Source organism: Panulirus ornatus, chromosome 20 (genome assembly GCF_036320965.1).
Source record: "Panulirus ornatus isolate Po-2019 chromosome 20, ASM3632096v1, whole genome shotgun sequence".
NCBI lineage: Eukaryota > Metazoa > Arthropoda > Malacostraca > Decapoda > Palinuridae > Panulirus > Panulirus ornatus.
The window spans coordinates 51,108,423-51,127,924 of NC_092243.1; the positions used below are offsets into that span (position 1 = coordinate 51,108,423).

Here is a 19,502-nt window from a genome sequence, read left to right on the forward strand (position 1 = left end):
CTCAATCAATACCCTCCCATATAATTTACCAGGAATACTCAACAAACTTATACCTCTGTAATTTGAGCACTCACTCTTATCCCCTTTGCCTTTGTACAATGGCACTATGCACGCATTCCGCCAATCCTCAGGCACCTCACCATGAGTCATACATACATTAAATAACCTTACCAACCAGTCAACAATACAGTCACCCCCTTTTTTAATAAATTCCACTGCAATATATATATATATATATATATATATATATATATATATATATATATATATATATATATATATACTGAACAGTTTCATCAATACCTTTCTTTCTCTTCTGACAACCACACCAGTCACCACATGATAGTAACATCCTCTCAATATATTCTCTAATATCTATTTTCTCAATTATGATGATAATAATCTCTATTTGTTTTTCCCGAGTGGCCATTTATATGTGTTACGACTAATGAATCCTTCCACAAGCCATAAATCGTTTATTCACATTTATCTGCTTAATGTGATGTCCCTTACCAGAGATCCTCGCTATGTACTCTTTTACCTCACCGATGACATCATCATGACACAGAGTGCTGAGGTTAACACCCTCCCTCCCCACACATGGGGTCCAGAGAGAGAGAGAGAGAGAGAGAGAGAGAGAGAGAGAGAGAGAGAGAGTGTGTGTTACATAGTTCATGTGGAATGAGAATCGAGAGATACAGTCGGCTGGGATGGCAGAGTGAGAGGAGGAAGGGAGAGTGGTAGCGTGACAGTGAGTGGTGGTGTGGGAGAGTGGCGGAGGAGAGTGGAAGGTGGGGTGTGAACAGAGAGTGAGATCCGTGAGAGAGGAAGATGAAATGTGAGAGTGGTAGATGGGAGAGAGAGAGAGAGAGAGAGAGAGAGAGGTGCCGCAGCGGTAATTGGCGGCACATTAGGGCAGCTCTCCCTCCTCACTCTCCCCAATTACGTGAAAGGCCAAACTCCCAGCCTTGGGGCGTCTAGTATGATCACCTCCCCGAAAGCCAGGCTCCCCATCACCTCCCCAAGACCTACGCCCTCTCTCACCTCCCCCACACCCACTTCTCTCCCCACCTCTCCCAGGCCAACGCCCCTCCTCACCTCTCCCACATCTCAGCCACACCTTAGTAAACTCTCTCCCAGCGCCAGCCACAGAATCCGAAGGATAATTCCTCTTGATTAACTTACTTCCTCCAGCCACTCAGAAAGACTAGGCCACACCTCTGCCAGCCACTCAGACACATTGGAGGGCCAGACTACACCTCCGCCAGCCACTCAGACACAATGACTGGCCAGTCTACACCTCTGAGAGCCACTCAAGACACACTCGCTGGCCAGTCTACACCTCTGAGAGCCACTCAGACACAATGACTGGCCAGTCTACACCTCTGAGAGCCACTCAGACACACTAGCTGGCCAGTCTACACCTCTGAGAGCCACTCAGACACACTGGCTGGCCAGTCTACACCTCTGAGAGCCACTCAGACACACTGGCTGGCCAGTCTACACCTCTGAGAGCCACTCAGACACACTGGCTGGCCAGTCTACACCTCTGAGAGCCACTCAGACACAGGCTGGCCAGTAACACCTCTGAGAGCCACTCAGACACACTGGCTGGCCAGTAACACCTCTGAGAGCCACTCAGACACAGGCTGGCTAGACTACATCTCTGAGAGCCACTCAGACACAATGACTGGCCAGTCCACACCTCTGAGAGCCACTCAGACACACTGGCTGGCCAGTCTACACCTCTGAGAGCCACTCAGACACACTGGCTGGCCAGTCTACACCTCTGAGAGCCACTCAGACACACTCGCTGGCCAGGCAACGCCTCCAAGTGACCCACGCTGCCCTCTGTCCACCCACAGGCCAGAGGTCACGAACCCGCTGGTGTGTTGGCTTGAAGTTTTTCGTTATCGTTATTTGATGATGTGTGAAAGTATTGTGAGTATATCTATCTATCTATCTATCTATCTATCTATCTATATATATATATATATATATATATATATATATATATAAATATATATATATATATATATATATATATATATATATATATATATATATAGATATATATTATCCCTGGGGATAGGGGAACAAGAATACTTCCCACGTATTCCCTGCGTGTCGCAGAAGGCGACTAAAAGGGGAGGGAGCGTGGGGGCTGGAAATCCTTCCCTCTTGTTTTCTTAATTTTCCAAAAGTAGGAACAGAGAAGGGGGCCCAGCGAGGATATTCCCTCTAAGGCTCAGTCCTCTGTTCTTAACGCTACCTCGCTAGCGCAGGGAATGGCGAATAAGTAAAGAAAAAAGAATTTTATATTATATATATATATATATATATATATATATCAGTATAAAACTTATGATCATAATTATACAAGCTGCATATAATCACATAATGATATCAAAGACAAACTGGCTGTGACACCCTGAGACCACTCAGCACCACTGGCTTGCCAGTCGTCTCACTCGTGAGGAGCCATCTTTACACACTGCTTCTGGCGTTACAACTTGAGAGCCATCAGAAAATGATTCCCCTTTACTTCACCTCTAGTGCAAGTCAACAAGGTTACTACTCCTGGTCAGAAACACTTATAGAATCTTTTCAGAACAAGTGTTCCTATCAAATTCTTGAGAGACATCAGGAAAAATTGCCATTCTGGCGAGTTACCACCCACGTCTTACAGTCCATCGAGGACGACACTGGCTGGACAGGTCTCCCTGACGATGTCCCATAACAACATTGTGGAGGGTCCCTCAAACGAGGGCACCAGACAATCGTGGCAGGTATAGGCCTCAAGTGTACCAGTAGCCCTTAGTCACCCAAGTGTACCGAGGTTCTAGAAGCCGGGATGATGTTGGCTTGAATTTTTGGTTAGAGGATTATTTAGTGTGTAAATATTGGGAGTAATTTACTATTACTTTAATAGATTTATCTATTACTTAGAATAAAATTTATATTATATTATATATATTAAATTTATATTTACTTTCGGGGATAGGGAACAGATATTTACTCGACTAGAATGTTACGTGTCGCATGAAGGAGATGAAAAGGAGGGAGTACTGGGGTGGAAATTTACCTTTGTTTTTAAATTCCAAATAGTAGGAAGTAAGTAGGGCAGACGAGATATTCCTTAAGCTCAGTCTTGTCATTAACGTACTACCTTTAGGGAGGAATGGACGAATTAAGTAAAGAAGAAAGAATTTTATATTTATATGAATAATAAATTTATTATATATATTAATATAAATATATATTTACTTTAGTAATAAATTATATTATTATACATAATTCAGGATATTTAAAGTAGACATAACGGATGGACAGGCAGACTACACATGGAGCCAAACTGTTGCTGATTTCTAGGTGAAGAAGCACTGGCTTTCTATTTCTATAGTGTTCTTTACTTAAGACGATATAAATGATTTCCTTTCTTTCTTTCAATCTAAGTGTATGAATAAGTTTATCACTCTTTTTAAAAATGGATTATATTCAGAATTAATTTCATGATATTATTTCGGAGATAAAATTTATGAATAGTTTAGGAAAAAATGTTGCTCCCATTGTGGTTATTTAGTGGATTACGAACCCCGACGTGTTTAGTTTCGGGAGGGTGAGATGTAAGAAGGTCGTTTGAAAAATCCGAATACGTAAAATTTAGGGAAGGGGACTCGAAATGAGTGTAAGGGAGGTGAGAGGTGAGGGGTATTAGGTAGGATCAAGATTATTAGGGAGATGAAGAATGTTACGTGAAGTAACTTTACGGAGACTTAGGAGAGATGTTACGTGAAGACTTACGAAGTAACATTTACCTAGAGTAAGAAATTACTTAGGAGGATGTCCCTGTGTCGAAATCCGTCGCAAGCAGGCGCAGGTTACAGGTGTCTGGCGGGGGGGGCGGGGGGACGAGAAGCTGCTGTTCCTGCTGCTGGTCTTGTTGTTACATTCTGGGGAAGAGAGAAGAGAAAGGCGCTCAGCTCACCCGCAGAAGGTCATAATATTTTTTTTTCTTTTTTGTAATAAAATTTTTTCTCCTTCTACCAGGATCTAGGTCATCCTGGGAAGAGGGAGAGATAGAGTAGATAGATAGATAGACATAGATAGAGATTGATAGATAGATAGATAGATAGATAGATAGAGAGAGAGAGAGAGAGAGAGAGAGAGAGAGAGAGAGAGAGAGAGAGAGAGAGAGAGAGAGAGAGAGAGAGAGAGAGAGAGGTAAAATTGGAGCTAATCCTGTTTTCTTGTACCTGGAAATAGAACAAATTTAAGAGATAATGAAATTTATTCCGAGTCTCCGGCGAGGGGCTTGTGTTGATCCTGGGCTGAAGACACAACACGGCCACATCTCCACTGGGGCTGTATACGAGCACAGCTACGGTAGGTACCGGGGCTGTATACGGGCACAGCTGCAGTAGGTACCGGGGCTACATACGAGCACAGCTGCGGTAGGTACCGGGGCTACATACGAGCACAGCTGCGGTAGGTACCGGGGCTGTATACGGGCACAGCTACGGTAGGTACCAGGGCTGTATACGGGCACAGCTGCAGTAGGTACCGGGGCTGTATACGGGCACAGCTGCAGTAGGTACCGGGGCTACATACGAGCACAGCTGCGGTAGGTACCGGGGCTACATACGAGCACAGCTGCGGTAGGTACCGGGGCTACATACGAGCACAGCTGCAGTAGGTACTGGGGCTACATACGAGCACAGCTGCAGTAGGTACCGGGGCTACATACGAGCACAGCTGCGGTAGGTACTGGGGCTACATACGAGCACAGCTGCAGTAGGTACTGGGGCTACATACGAGCACAGCTGCAGTAGGTACTGGGGTTACATACGAGCACAGTGCAGTAGGTACTGGGGCTACATACGAGCACAGCTGCAGTAGGTACCGGGGCTACAAACGAGCACAGCTGCAGTAGGTACCGGGGCTACATACGAGCACAGCTGCAGTAGGTATCGGAGCTACATACGAGCACAGCTGAAGTAGGTACCGGGGCTACATACGAGCACAGCTGCAGTAGGTACCGGGGCTACATACGAGCACAGCTGCAGTAGGTACCGGGGCTATACACACCCCCACACGTACTGTAGTGTGTGTGTGTGTGTGTGTGTGTGTGTGTGTACCAGCCACCTCATTATGAGCCCTGCCATGCCAGGATGAGCGTCAGTAATATCCCACAGTGCTGTGACCTGAGGATGTACTTATCCCTCTCTGTTCCTTAACGGGTGATGTATACCGCAAGGGGGCCCTCCACCACGAGGTTCCCTCCAGCACGAGGGGCCCTCCAGCACGAGGGTACCACCAGCAGGAGGGTACCACCAGCAGGAGGGTACCTCCAGCAGGAGGGTCCCTCCAGCACGAGGGTCCTTCCAGCAGGAGGGGCCCTCCAGCAGGAGGGGCCCTCCACAACGAGGGTCCCTTCACCACGAGGGTCCTTCCAGCACGAGGAGCCCTCCACCACGAGGGTCCCTCCAGCACCATGGTCCCTCCACCTCGAGGGTCCCTCCAGCACCATGGTCCCTCCACCACGAGGGTCCCTCCAGCACCAGGGTCCCTCCATCACCATGGTCCCTCCACCACGAGGGTCCCTCCAGCACGAGGGGCTCTCCTGTGCTGTGAGCGAGGCCAACAACAAAATCAGGAAACAACCACATTCATAATCTGCCCTCAACGGGGTCCACTGGGATATCAAGTCCCAAGGAGGATGACGTACCCTGCTACGTGGAGCGGGGCAAGTCCCGCACGTTTGTGTGTGGGTGAAGCTCATGGTATGTGGGTGTTCAAAGAACACAGACCTACATAGTTCACAGGACACAGACCTACATAGTTCACAAGACACAGACCTACATAGTTCACAGGACACAGACCTACATAGTTCACAGGACACAGACCTACATAGTTCACAGGACACAGACCTACATAGTTCACAAGACACAGACCTACATAGTTCACGGGACACAAGACAACATACACTGATGGAGAATGTGGTCATTATAAGAGTATGTGAAAAGAGGAAGATAATGGGTTCTGATCCCAGGTTTGTGAAGTGTATTCTACTGGGATCAGTTTCTGACCATCAAAAGAGGGTTGAAGGGTGTGTGTGTGTGTGTGTGTGTGTGTGTGTGTGTGTGTGTGTGTGTGATTATTTACCTTTATATTTGACCTATTTGTACCGTAGTGGAAGTTCCACTCTCGTGTGTCACAATCTCTTCATCATTCTCTGTTATCACTTGCATTTACTCTGTTCCACTGACCCACCACTCCTATACTACTAAAGTGCTTCACTACATTTCTTTTAACATGTTTCTGTCTTACTTTCGTGTTATGTTCTCTGGCTGTTCTATCCCTACATCTCTCGAAAAATAACTGTTCACTGTTCACGCTGTCGATCTGTCTTAAAAACTTAAAAGGATGTGATCAGGTCACCCCTCACTCTTCTCTCTCTTCCAAAGTGAACAAAATTAAAGTGTTTAATTCTTCCCTATAACTTAGATACGTTTCATTCTGGTAACATCTTTGTTGCCCTCCTCTGGACCTTCTCTATCATCTCTTTGTGCTTCTTTAGCCGCGGTGACCCAACTTGAGAAACATATTCTAGTTTTGACCTTCGGCTGGATATGAAGAGCTTGCTCAATATTTCCTTATCAATATACTTGAATGCTATTCTAGTACTTGCCAGGAGGCAGTTTGTCTACTTAACTATTCTCCCAATGTTTTGATCCTTAAATCCTCCTCTCAAAGAATCCAAGAGTATATATTTCCTATTGATAATGATCATACTGATGCCTTCTTTTGATCTGTCCGTCTCATGACATCACACGAGCTTGGGCTGAATTTCATCAACCATGTATCAAATCGAATTTGGAGTCTATTCAAGTCACCTTATAAGCTGATGCAACCATCCCCGCTTTCCACTTCACTCATGACCCTTACATCATCTGCATATATAGTCAGGCAGGAGTCCATACCTTCAGGCAAGTCATTCACATAGATCAAGAAGAGTAATGGTCCCAGAACTCAACCCTGTGGCACCTCGGCCCTTCTAGAGAAGGCTTCCCTTCCACCGAGATAATCTTCTGTACTCTCCCTTATTCCCGCTTAGTGATCCAGCTTCTTAATCGGCCATCTAGGCAGCAGTGTCAAATGCTTTCTGGCAGTCCAGATTCACACACACAATCCACATAGTCTTCCCACTTGCCCCAAAACAAAGCTCACTCCATCAGAGAAATCAGAGAGATTCGTCACACAAGACCTTTTTCCTAAAAACTTACTCTCTCTCGCCTTAGTAGTTTCTCCCCTGTAGAAAGTCATCTGTTTCCTTTCTAATTATCTTTCCCAGAACCTTACAGACCACACGAGTCAGTGAGACAGGTCTGGAGGTCAGTGTATGTTCCCGGTCTCCTTTTTGATAAACAGGTATGACATTTGCTCATTTCCATTCCCTTTGCCCTCTGGCTTTCTCCAGTGGCGTCTAAAACAGTATTTCATGAGGTTTATCTAGTGTATCTGCACACCTCTGCAGTACATATGACGAAATGTCACAAGGACCATGAGCCTTGTATGGGTAGAAACTTTTCGTTTTCTGATGATGCCTTTTCTAGATACCACAGTGTTTTCTAAAACCACCTCACTGGTGTTGAGGCTATGATACCTTCTAGTGTGAAAACAATATTCAAATTATCATTTAATTCCTAACCCTGGCTCTGTTCCTTCACCTATCATTATTGCTCGTGACCCACTTCCTCTGGATCTAGTCACTACTGACTCCTCGCGGTACCTTCCAATGTCTGAATCCAATTCTGAATTAGATGAGAAGTTCAGGAAAAACAAAAACACAAAAAATTTCACCAATTTTGCTGCTCTAAATTTCCTTATTCATAGTTGTGTACCTGCCTGGTTCACATAATGTATGGCGTCTTGTTTCCACGATCTTGTATGAATAACAGATGGTTGTCCAATTGGCCTAAATAATCTTTATTTTTTCAATCTTTAGTTTGCTGGACTTTGGCAAAATTTCTCACATTCAATGTGAATCATTTGGTCTCCCACCAAGATCACTGTACACCTGCCAGAAATGTTTCGAAGAGTAACAATTGGTTCATCTCACACCTAAAACAGATTCGATCCGGACAAAAACATTATCTGAACTTCCTGGTCACATCAGCTGATGCAAAGTTAACAGTTATTAATAAAGTTAACAATTATTAATAATTTTTTTTTTTCATTCATTTAATTGTGCGCTCTATAGAAATTAATTCGTAAACCTCTTCAGCCATATCATGTTATTTAATCAAAGTATCCTATAGCTCGAAATTACCTGACACTAACATTATGTGAAATATTACTCTACTCTGTACAGCAACGCTACTCAAATTACATTTCAAATCTCTGGTCCTCTCACTCTCACAGATAATTTCTGGGTTCCATCTCGACGGTGAATATATGATTCACTTTATATACGGTCTCAGTTCTTCAGGCACTGAGGACGGTCTAGGTTCAAGCCGTGGGTCTGGTGAGGGTGGGTGTATGGCCTGGTGCTTGGTCCTGCCTCACCAGACCCCACGTCCAGGCCAGGAGTGTGGTGGTCTACCGTGAGGAAGGGCTTGGTGCTGGTCCTGCCTCACCAAGACATGGTGGTGAGCCAGACCAGGATTGTCTCTCCTGGACACAAAACCTTTACTCAATAAAGCTTTAAATGTAATTTGTGAGGGAGCCTGGCCTCGGTGGAGGGAAGTGGTGTATGTAAGGCAAGTGGAGGCGGGTGGAAGGGAAGGAGGAGGATGGAGTGGAGGGGAAAAAGGTGTAGGAGGAGGAGGATGCTGTCGAGGTGGAGGAGGAACGAATAGGCTCTGGTGGTGGAGAAGGATGAGGGAGTTGTGGCGGTGGTGGTGAAGGAGAAGAAAGTGGTAATATAGTGGTGGTGGAGATAGGAGAAAGTGGTAGTCGTGGTGGTGGTGATGATGGAGCAGGAGGTAGAGTCAGTGATGAAGGTGGAGGAAGGGGTAGTGGTGATGGTGATGGAGAAGGAGGTAGTGGTGGTGGTGAAGGATGTAGTGGTGGTGGTGAAGGAGGACGTAGTGACGGTATAGATGGTGGAGGAGGTAGTGGTGGTGATGGTGGAGGAGGGAGAGGTAGGAGTGATGGTGGAGAGGGAGGGTAGTGGTAGTGGAGGAAGAGCAAGTTGGTGGAGAAGGAGCAGGAAGAGGCAGTGATAGTGTTGGAGGAGGGAGGCAGTGGTAGTGTTGGAGGAGGGAGACAGTGATAGTGTTGGAAGAGGGAGGCAGTGGTAGTGTTGGAGGAGGGAGGCAGTGGTGGTGTTGGAGGAGGGAGGCAGTGATAGTGTTGGAAGAGGGAGGCAGTGGTAGTGTTGGAGGAGGGAGGCAGTGGTGGTGTTGGAGGAGGGAGGCAGTGGTAGTGTTGGAGGAGGGAGGCAGTGGTGGTAGTGGGAAAGGAGGAGTACATGGGAAGGACAGAGATAGTAAGGCAGAGAGAACCTCCCCACCCACCTCTCCCTCCGGCTCAACTGCCGGTAGAGAGGAAAAGAGAGGAAAAAAAAGTAAGAAAAAAAAAATATCCTGTAGGATAAATGTACAACCATCGAAATTCCATAGGAAAGTGTGAATGGAAAAGAGTTCCTCGCCAGCTTTACAAACTGGTGCACTGCAGCGCGACTCTGAAAAAGAGACACGTTTGAACTGCTCTATCTTGATGCAGGGTTATTCAATGAATACAGATATCACTGAAGCAGATTTTTCTAGCCTTGAGCTGAGGGTATTGAGAGTCTTTGCATTTACCGCAACTGACGGCTGTCTATTCCAATATTCTACCATTCTACAGCTGAAATAAGTTGCCAAAATCATTTAGTATTTTGAAAACTTTTGTTACATCTTCGAGTCTTCGATTTATTGGGAGAGAATAATTGTGGGTCGTCCCGTCTTTCCTCACGGGGCTTATTTCTGTAGGAGGGAATTGGTTTGGCTGTTTATCTTTGAATTCGTTCTGGTTGTTCTTCATTTTTCACGAGGTGTGATGACCAGAACTGAACAGGCCTTCTCCACCTGAGGTCCAATAAGGGCGTTATAAAGGATGATCATCATATTCTTAGTTTCCCAGTTAACATTTCTCTCTATGAATCCTAGCTCCCTGCTGGCTGCAGTGAATGCAGATAGGCTCCGTCTCCCGTATACATTACTAGTCTTCTTCCACTAATGGTCGTCAAACATTGTGTGTACATTATTCATAATCTTGTCACCCATGAACATCACTCCGCTGCTCTCTCCGCTGACATCCACCTGCCACGTCTCCCGCCACCCCACCAGTGTGTCTGCATCCCTCTCAACCTTCAGTCACTCCTTCTTTGACTAAGTCATATTTCCCACCGTGTCGTCGGCAAGTTGTGAGATTCTGCTGGTAAGTCATGTCTCCAGGTCGCTGTGTAGACGATGAAAAGTATGGGTCCCGGGACCCATACTTTTCGATTGTATGGGAGTCCCGGGACTGTATGGGTCCTGGGACTGTACGGGTCCTGGGACTGCAAGGGTCCTAAGACTGTATGGGTCCAAAGACTAAGGCTTGTGGAACCCCACTCGAGCCTTAAAGTCAGTGGGAGGCTTACCCGTTCAATAACACTCGTCGCCAATCTTGTGAGATCCAGTCCTCCATCCACGTCCACACTCGATCTCCTATACTGTGACCTTTGGGTTCAAGTAGCAATCTTGTGTGTGGTACTTCGTCGAAGGATATACCAAAGTCCCTATACATATATATACTGAATAGCATCAAAGGGTATTTGGAGGTGTCTCAGCTACATGTGCGACCAAAGAACTCAGAGTAGTCAAACATGATCTTTATTTACGAAAACCATACTGACAGCAGGTTATCAGTCTATCCTATTCTAGGAATTTACTAGTTTTGTCTCGTATTTAAAACATGTCTCGTAGACCCGAAGTATGACAGACTGGAAGGTAGTGCGATCCACATTTCTACTTTCTTTTTTTTTTTGTGTCGCAGTATATTTCCTTCCTGTGATATTTTTCTTGTTTATCTGGTCAGTTTATTTCCTTCCTGTGATATTTTCTTGTTGATATGGTCAGTTTATTTCATTCCTGTGATATTTTCTTGTTTATTTGGTCAGCTTATTTCATTCCAGTGATATTTTCTTGTTTATTTGGTCAGTTTATTTCATTCCTGTGATATTTTCTTGTTTATTTGGTCAGTATATTTCCTTCCTGTAATATTTTCTTGTTTATCTGGTCAGTATATTTCATTCCTATGATATTTTCTTGTTTATTTTGGTAACGGATTCTCTCAGTAATCCAGGGCACCAAATTATCCTCTTGTTAAACAGCTGACATGTTCGGGTCTCATTTTGTCTCGATATATAACCTCTCCGATTTTCTTTTCATCCTTGCTCACCGTTTCCTGCGTCAGCGAAGTAGCGCCAGGAGCAGACGAAGGAACGCTTCATTCATTCACATCCATTCTCCAATCGTCATGTACAACCCACTGTAACCACAGCACTGCAACTACAGCACTGCAACTACAACGCTGTAACCACAGCACTGTAACCACAGCGCTGTAACCACAGCATTTCAGTTTCGGAAAAGATTTCAAGTACTACCTGGCGTTTCGTCATTTTCTATGTCCAAAACTTCCGTTTTCGGTGGCCTGAAATACGTTTGGTTCCCGTGGTATATCTGGCGAATTTCAGATGTTAAACGTAAAGAGTCGTGATGGCTATAGAGAGAAGCAGTCATGTCTTTAATGTCGGCAGTTAAGAGGCCACATTTGCACACGATAATGGCCCAACGACGTCGTTTTCCTACTTTTGAAATACGTGAATAATTCTGTGGTATTTTGTTTTCGCCTTGTGAGGAATGTCCCTCAAACTTCCTCCTGCTGGGGTTTATCATCTTCCTAAACTCTCCGTAATTTCGTATTACATTTCACTGTAATTTCGTATTACATTTCACTGTAATTTCGTATTACATTTCATTGTAATTTCGTATTGCATTTCATTGTAATTTCGTATTACATTTCATTGTAATTTCGTATTGCATTTCATTGTAATTTCGTATTGCATTTCATTGTAATTTCGTATCAGATTTCATTGTAATTTCGTATCACATTTCATTGTAATTTCGTATTACATTTCGTGGTCTTGTTCTCAGCCTACCTCGCACACGGGGAGACCCCGTAAGCCTTTCTCTGGCGTGGAAGTGGAATGATTAACGCGCCTACGTCGCCCAACCTGGCCTCCTGCCTGACACACCTGACGAAGGTCGCGGGATCTCTCTCTCTCTCTCTCTCTCTCTCTCTCTCTCTCTCTCTCTCTCTCTCTCTCTCTCGATGGAAGGGGGGAGGGAGGTGAGGTAGTGACAGGGGTGGCTCAAGAGGGAGGAACTGTTGGTGGTGGAGGAGGAGGAGGAGGTATTGATGGTAGTGGAGAAGGAGGTAACGGTGGAGAAGGAAGGAGTGGTGGGGAAGGATGGAGGTAGTGGTGGAGATGGTGATGTGGAGGTATCGCTGGTGGTGGAAGAGGAAGTACAGGTGGAGAGAGAGGAGGGCGAGGTGGTGGAGGAGATGGTGGTGGTAGTGGTACAGGAGGAAGTGATGGAGAAGAGAGAGAAAAGTCTGTGGTGGTGGTGGTTGTGGTGGTGATGACTGTGGTGGTGACTGTGGTGATGACTGTGGTGGTGACTGTGGTGGTGACTGTGGTGGTGGTGGTAGTGAGGTTCCCAAAAATCACATGAATACATTACTTTGTGTATGAGACATGGAATCGCCCAGAGCCACTCCATATGTTTGCATATAAAACATATCATCAACAACACCTATATGAATACCACGGATATATGTTACAAATGATTACCACGGATATATAAGGTTATATATGATTACCATGGATATATATGGTCATACATGATTACCACGGATATATATGGTCATATATGATTACCACTGGTATATAAGGTCATATATGTGGCGGTGGTGGTGGCGGACCTCCGTGGTGTGGTGGTCACCGGTGCTGGCTGTGAGCCATTCACGGGCTGCCCAGGGTCGAGCAGTAACTGGTGATTGATAACCGTGGCTTTATGTGACATAGAGCGAGTCTTCTCTGTCACCAGTACAACACGAGACACAGAAGTGTTATGTTACACAGAGCGAGTCTTCTCTGTCACCAGTACAACACGAGACACAGAAGTGTTATGTTACACAGAGCGAGTCTTCTCTGTCACCAGTAGAACCCGAGATACTGAAGTGTTACGTTACAAAGAGCGAGTCTTCTCTGTCACCAGTAGAACCCGAGACACAGAAGTGTTACGTTACACAGAGCGAGTCTTCTCTGTCACCAGTAGAACACGAGACACAGAAATGTTATGTTACACAGAGCGAGTCTCCTCTGTCACCAGTAGAACACGAGACACAGAAATGTTATGTTACACAGAGCGAGTCTCCTCTGTCACCAGTAGAACACGAGACACAGAAATGTTATGTGACACAGAGCGGGTCTTCTCTGTCACCAGTAGAACCGAGATACAGGAGCGGTAGGTACAGACGCCGTGTGTCACAGACAGAGCGGGCGAGTCTGCCCCGTGTCTCCTGATGAGGTTCATGAGTCGCCAGCCAGACCGGCACAGAACCAATTACCTCACACAATGTATGAGGTAAAGACTCACTCATGACGTGGAGCAAATCACGGAGGAAAGATCATGAGGAAACTTCAGCTTGATCCTGAATGACGCCGAGATGGTGGCTATTATGGGAGAGAGAGAGAGAGAGAGAGAGAGAGAGAGAGAGAGAGAGAGAGAGAGAGAGAGAGAGAGAGAGAGAGATTGTGTGAACAGAAAGACAGGGACGAGATTACAGAGAGTGGCTGTCTCGCGTCGCAACGCGGGCGGTGTACAGAAGGGAGGTAAAGAATGGTAGGAGGAGGAGGAGGAAGAAGAGGAAGAGGAAGAGGAAGAGGAGGAGGCGGCTCCAGATGTGGTTCATTATTCCCGACCAGGACAAGACAGGCTGCAGGAGACATATACAAACACTCACTCACATTCACGTCTCCAGCAGATGCCCACAAAAACAAACACAAAATGAAAGGTAGCCAAGATCCCCACCAGATGACGCCTCTTGTGTGGTGATGCTTCTGTCTCTGGCAGACGCACAGTACAGGTTATTCTTGCTGGATTGGAAACATTTATCTCGTCTTCCTCCAAGACGACCTCTTCATCCAACCCATGGTTCAACCAAGAATCTGAGGCCATTCAGGCAAGGGATCAGATATATCGGGTTTGGAAAAACTCTCTTCCTCCGACTCCTGGTCACATTTTATCACTGCCCGTAATCACTGCGAGCACGTCATCCGTGAGGCGAAGCGTTCCTTTATTCAAAGGAAGTGCGATAACCTCTCCTCGTCATCCACTGAGAGGTCTTTCTAGTCTTCAGCTCAGGGCATCGGTAACAACAACTGTGTTTGAATTGCCTAAAGACAAAGAGGAATTTGTATGTGGCATTTGTGGCTCTACAGAAAGCGAATGATCGGGGTCACCAACATGGGTTGCGGAAGGTGAATATGTGGTGTGGAAGAAGAGCCACAGTAAGCCGTGAGGGATAATTACCGCAAGATTATGACGTATGTGCGAGAAGGAAGGGAGGAGGGTGAACGGTTCCCGGTGAAAGTGGGTTTGCGTCAAGGGTATGTGATGTACTATGGTCGTTTAATCTGTTCATGGATCGGGAAGTAAGGGAGGTAAATGCACAGGACTTGTAGCAAGGGGAAGGTTTACAGTATGCGGGGGTGAAGGTTTTTGGGATCTAAGTTGCTGTTTGCAGATGACACGGCATTGGTGGCAAACTTCAGAAAGACTCTTCAGAAGCTGGTGTTACAGTGCGCAAGTGTGTGGAAGGAGGATGTCCGGCTAATGTGAAGAAAAGTGAGGCGATGAGGTGCAGCAGGAGGACCTTGCAGGTTTGTCTGAGAGCAACTTTGAATCAGAAGAGGACTGGAGGGAGGGGAATGCATTAGATACCCGAGAGTGGGCATGGGAAAGGATGGAACCATGAGACCCGAGGAAGCGATACACTGTGTGGAAGGAGAGATTAAAGTCTTGAGTACACCGAGGTGTGTGTAGAAGGAGCAAAGACGGGAATCTGTGAATGTGCAGTAGTCCTTAGAATGTTGTATGGGATGTGGATTCTGAGTCTTGCCTGTAAGGGAAGAGGGTGGATTTGCTGCGAATGAAACGACTGAGAACGATACACGAAGTGAGAAGGTCCGATGAAAACAAAGGGACAAGAGTCAGTGTTGTGGTAGGAAGTGGTGTCTGCCTGGGAGGATCGGCCAGGGTGTGCTGACGTGGTCTGGACATTGAGGAAAGAATGAATGAAGAAATAAGGACTTACACGAGGGGAGGGAGCGAGAGGAAGGAAGGGTGAGGTCAAAGAAGAAATGGCAGGATGGACTGTGAATGAGACTCGTAGTGGATAGAACTGATCGGATCGATGTGCTATACTCGGGGTGACGTGATAAGTACAGACTGAACCGGGGTAAGTGAAGCGGTGGAACCCAACCACGGAGTGACCAGTGGATCCCGGCTGTGTGGACGTATGTGGGACCAGTCTGTGTTTATGCCTGATGTTTACTCTTAAGGTGGGAGAGGCAATAAGGTATTAAGGGGATATCTGTCCATCTATCTCTCTGTCTACCTATGTATGTGGAAAACCATGAACCCATACTTTACAGTGCGTGATGGTCACGAGAGAAGACACGCAAACATCGACCTCCACGGGATTTCGTTACGTAACAGAGTGTGTGGTCACAATGTGGACACAGTGTGGGAGCAGTATGGGTACATTGTGGGCTACAGTGTGGCGGTGGAAACAGGTTGGTGGAACAGGCCCAGACGTGGTCGCCTTCCTTTCGAGGAGCGCGTGCGGTGACGTGCAGTCAGAACAACACGTGGTCGAGGTGTGGTGACGTGCAGTCAGAGCAACACGTGGTAGAGGTGTGGTGACGTGCAGTCAGAGCAACACGTGGTGGAGGTGTGGTGACGTGCAGTCAGAGCAACACGTGGTAGAGGTGTGGTGACGTGCAGTCAGTACAACACGTGGTAGAGGTGTGAAGACGTGCAGTCAGTACAACACGTGGTAGAGGTGTGGTGACGTGCAGTCACAACAACACGTGGTAGAGGTATGGTGACGTGCAGTCACAACAACACGTGGTAGAGGTGTGGTGACGTGCAGTCCGTACAACACGTGGTAGAGGTGTGGTGACGTGCAGTCAGTACAACACGTGAACACGTGGTAGTGTCCCCAGACACACTGCTTCAGAGATGTGTACAGGTTTAATACGTCTGATGTATTCTATCATGTCACTGACGAAGTCCCCTGCAGTAATTATTCATGACCTGAGCACATGCAGTTAATGAATCAATATTTTCCCAGGAAATCTAATAAACAAATATTTTCCCGGGAAATTCAATAAATAAATATATTCCCGGGAAATTCAATAAATAAATATTTTCCCGGGAAATCTGATAAATATTTTTACAGGAAATTCAATAAATTAATATTTTCCCAGGAAATATGATAAATAAATATTTACCCGGAAAATTTGTTAGTCTTTTTAATAGGAACGTAATATTTATACACATTGTGTCTAGCTGGAGTGCAATTCAATCTCTTTTTTTTTATAGTTTCGATCATGTCTAAATAAGTGATTTATTATTTACTGGTTACTTACCTTATATATGTGTGTTTCATAGTTTATGAAATTTTGATATTGGAACGGCAAGGTGTGTGTTATTTAGGTAAATCTGTGTGTGTGTGTGTGTGTGTGTGTGTGTGTGTGTGTGTGTGTGTGTGTGTGTGCGCGCGCTCCTATTGTAATTATAATCTACTGTCTTGCTATCTATGTTTTATACATTGCAAGTTGTGGTCAACAAACCTCTCTCTCTCTCTCTCTCTCTCTCTCTCTCTCTCTCTCTCTCTCTCTCTCTCTCTCTCTCTCTCCCTATCCTACCGTCTCTACAAACCCGCGCGTTGCGCCAGGCCAGAACCTTCCCAGCCCAGATTAAGGTGTGCGTGTTGCCCGTCTCTCATGTGAAGACGTAAATACACCTGACTTACCCTGACCCCCCCCCCCAGATGACCTCGCCAGTGAGACGGCAGAAATCCACGAGAGCCTAACTTGCCCTTTGAAACGAGGGATGTGATTGGCCAGACGATGTCTGCCTGAAGGGACACGACTGGGCATCCAAGCGTATGTAACGAAGGAAGAGATTGGATGATCATGTGGCTGGGGAGTGCAGCAGACTAGCCAATCATTCCCATACAGCTTACGTATACACAGCATACACTTGCTACCTCCAGTGGACATACAGGCTCAAGATACTCACATGCCATACACACACAACATACATTCTCAACATACTCAAACATCTATCCTCAACATACACGGTCGATATATTCTCACAACGTATATCTTCAACATACATCCATACCATGCATTCATACATCCTTACCATATATTCACAAAATATATCCTCGACATACATTCCACAACATACATCCTTAATATATACACTCACCATACAGTCACAACATACTACATTAACACCCCCACAACACACTCAAACATCACCATATACCGTTACCATAAGTCATATATCCTCAACATACAACATACATCTTCAACATACAACCTTAGCATACGTATATCCTCAACATTCACCATGAACATACACCCTCAACCTACAAGTAGAAAATACATTTTCAACATACACCTTCAATATATACTCATATCATGCATTCTTTACATACACTCATGACATATATACCCAACATACGCTCACAACATACACCCTCAATATATTATCAATACATACATCCTCAAAATACATTCATATCATACAACCTCAATATTCACAATCAACATGCAATCACAATATGAAATCAAAGCATACTAACATTATACATCCACAAGATACATCTACAACATACGCTTAAACATGCGCCTACAACATGCACTCAAAATATACACTTACAACATGCACTCATAACATACACAACATACAATTACAATACAAATGGAAAAACTCACAACTTACACGTAAATATACACCTACAAAAACGCATTCACAACACACACCTACAACACGCAATAACATTATCACATTCTCACAACACACCCCACAACATGGAATCATCATAGATACGTACACTCAAGCAGTCACGCCACCCAGCACATCCCCCTCTCGCATGTCCCCTGGTCATGAGTGTGGCTGGACGATAGAGGGTGGAGGTCAGGCCGTCGGGGAGCCACACCAGTCAACCCCACACCCCCAGCCCAGCTGTAAACAGACCTTAGTGACCAGGCTGGCGACCACCAAGCACACACACTGCCCCAGTTATTCCTCCGTGCTGGTTGTCATTCGTCTATCATTTCTCCATCCAAGTTAACTGCGACTAATTGTAATGATCCTTTTTTTTCGATTTGTAGAGGAAAGGTGCTTAAATTACAGTGGAAAGTCATTTTGTAATAATTTTGAGTACGAAATAGACCACGAGGTGTTTCGGGTCTTGGGTTTGAGGGGCAGACTGGGCACATGTCTCATAACACGGAGGAAGAATGGATCTCTCTGTGGTGTGTAGGCAGGAGCTCGGCTTATGGCAGCGGTCGGACGTGGGGTCATGGCATGACTGGACCGTAATTTACTCCGGGTTAACATGAAGCAGAGACCACATGGCCTGGATCCGGATCGATGGGCCGTGGCTGAGGGTTGAAACCTCCATGTTGTATGGTGGGGAAGAACTGGTGCTGGTGTCTATAGCTTGCGGAGCCAGTGGGACCCGTCCATACGTGCGTCCCACATACGCCAAGGGTTCTGGGTTTTCATGGTAGCGTCCCAGTATATGGCCTCCTCAGCCCAGGACCATACAGGACAATGTCCCAGTATATGGCCCCCTCAGTCCAGGACCATACAGGACAATGTCCCAGTATATGGCCTCCTCAGCCCAGGACCATACAGGACAATATCCCAGTATATGGCCCCCTCAGCCCAGGACCATACAGGACAATGTCCCAGTATATGGCCTCCTCAGCCCAGGGCCATACAGGACAATGTCCCGGTATATGGCCTCCTCAGCCCAGGACCATACAGGACAATGTCCCAGTATATGGCCCCTCAGCCCTGCACAACACACAGACTCGGCTAACTATCGCGCACTACCTCTATAAAATCTACGTCAGTGGTGTTCTTTCCATGACCTTTCATGACTCTTATGAACCCCTACAGCTAATGCTCTTGGCCTCGACCCTTGCCAAAAGTACACATCACCACACCACCTGAATTCTCTCTCTATTGCATCGAGCAGGTCTTCCCAGACCTCACCCCCTCACAAGGTATCATGGAATGTTAGTTTTATGTACGAAATTGCAAGAAGATTAAGACCCATACTGTAACAAATCCGAAAGCCCTTGGTAAAGTTAA

The 19,502-nt window shown here is 45.9% G+C and overlaps 1 long non-coding RNA gene across 2 annotated transcripts in view; it reads right to left on the reverse strand.

The window, feature by feature from the left end:
* Positions 1-3,886: 3,886 nt before the first annotated feature.
* The window catches only part of LOC139756005 (uncharacterized), a 205,027-nt gene continuing 189,411 nt past the window's right edge, over positions 3,887-19,502 (reverse strand). For both annotated transcript variants that reach the window (XR_011714240.1, XR_011714241.1), the window contains exon 6: positions 3,887-3,953. This is a non-coding gene — a long non-coding RNA (uncharacterized lncRNA). The remainder of the gene's footprint in view (positions 3,954-19,502) is intronic.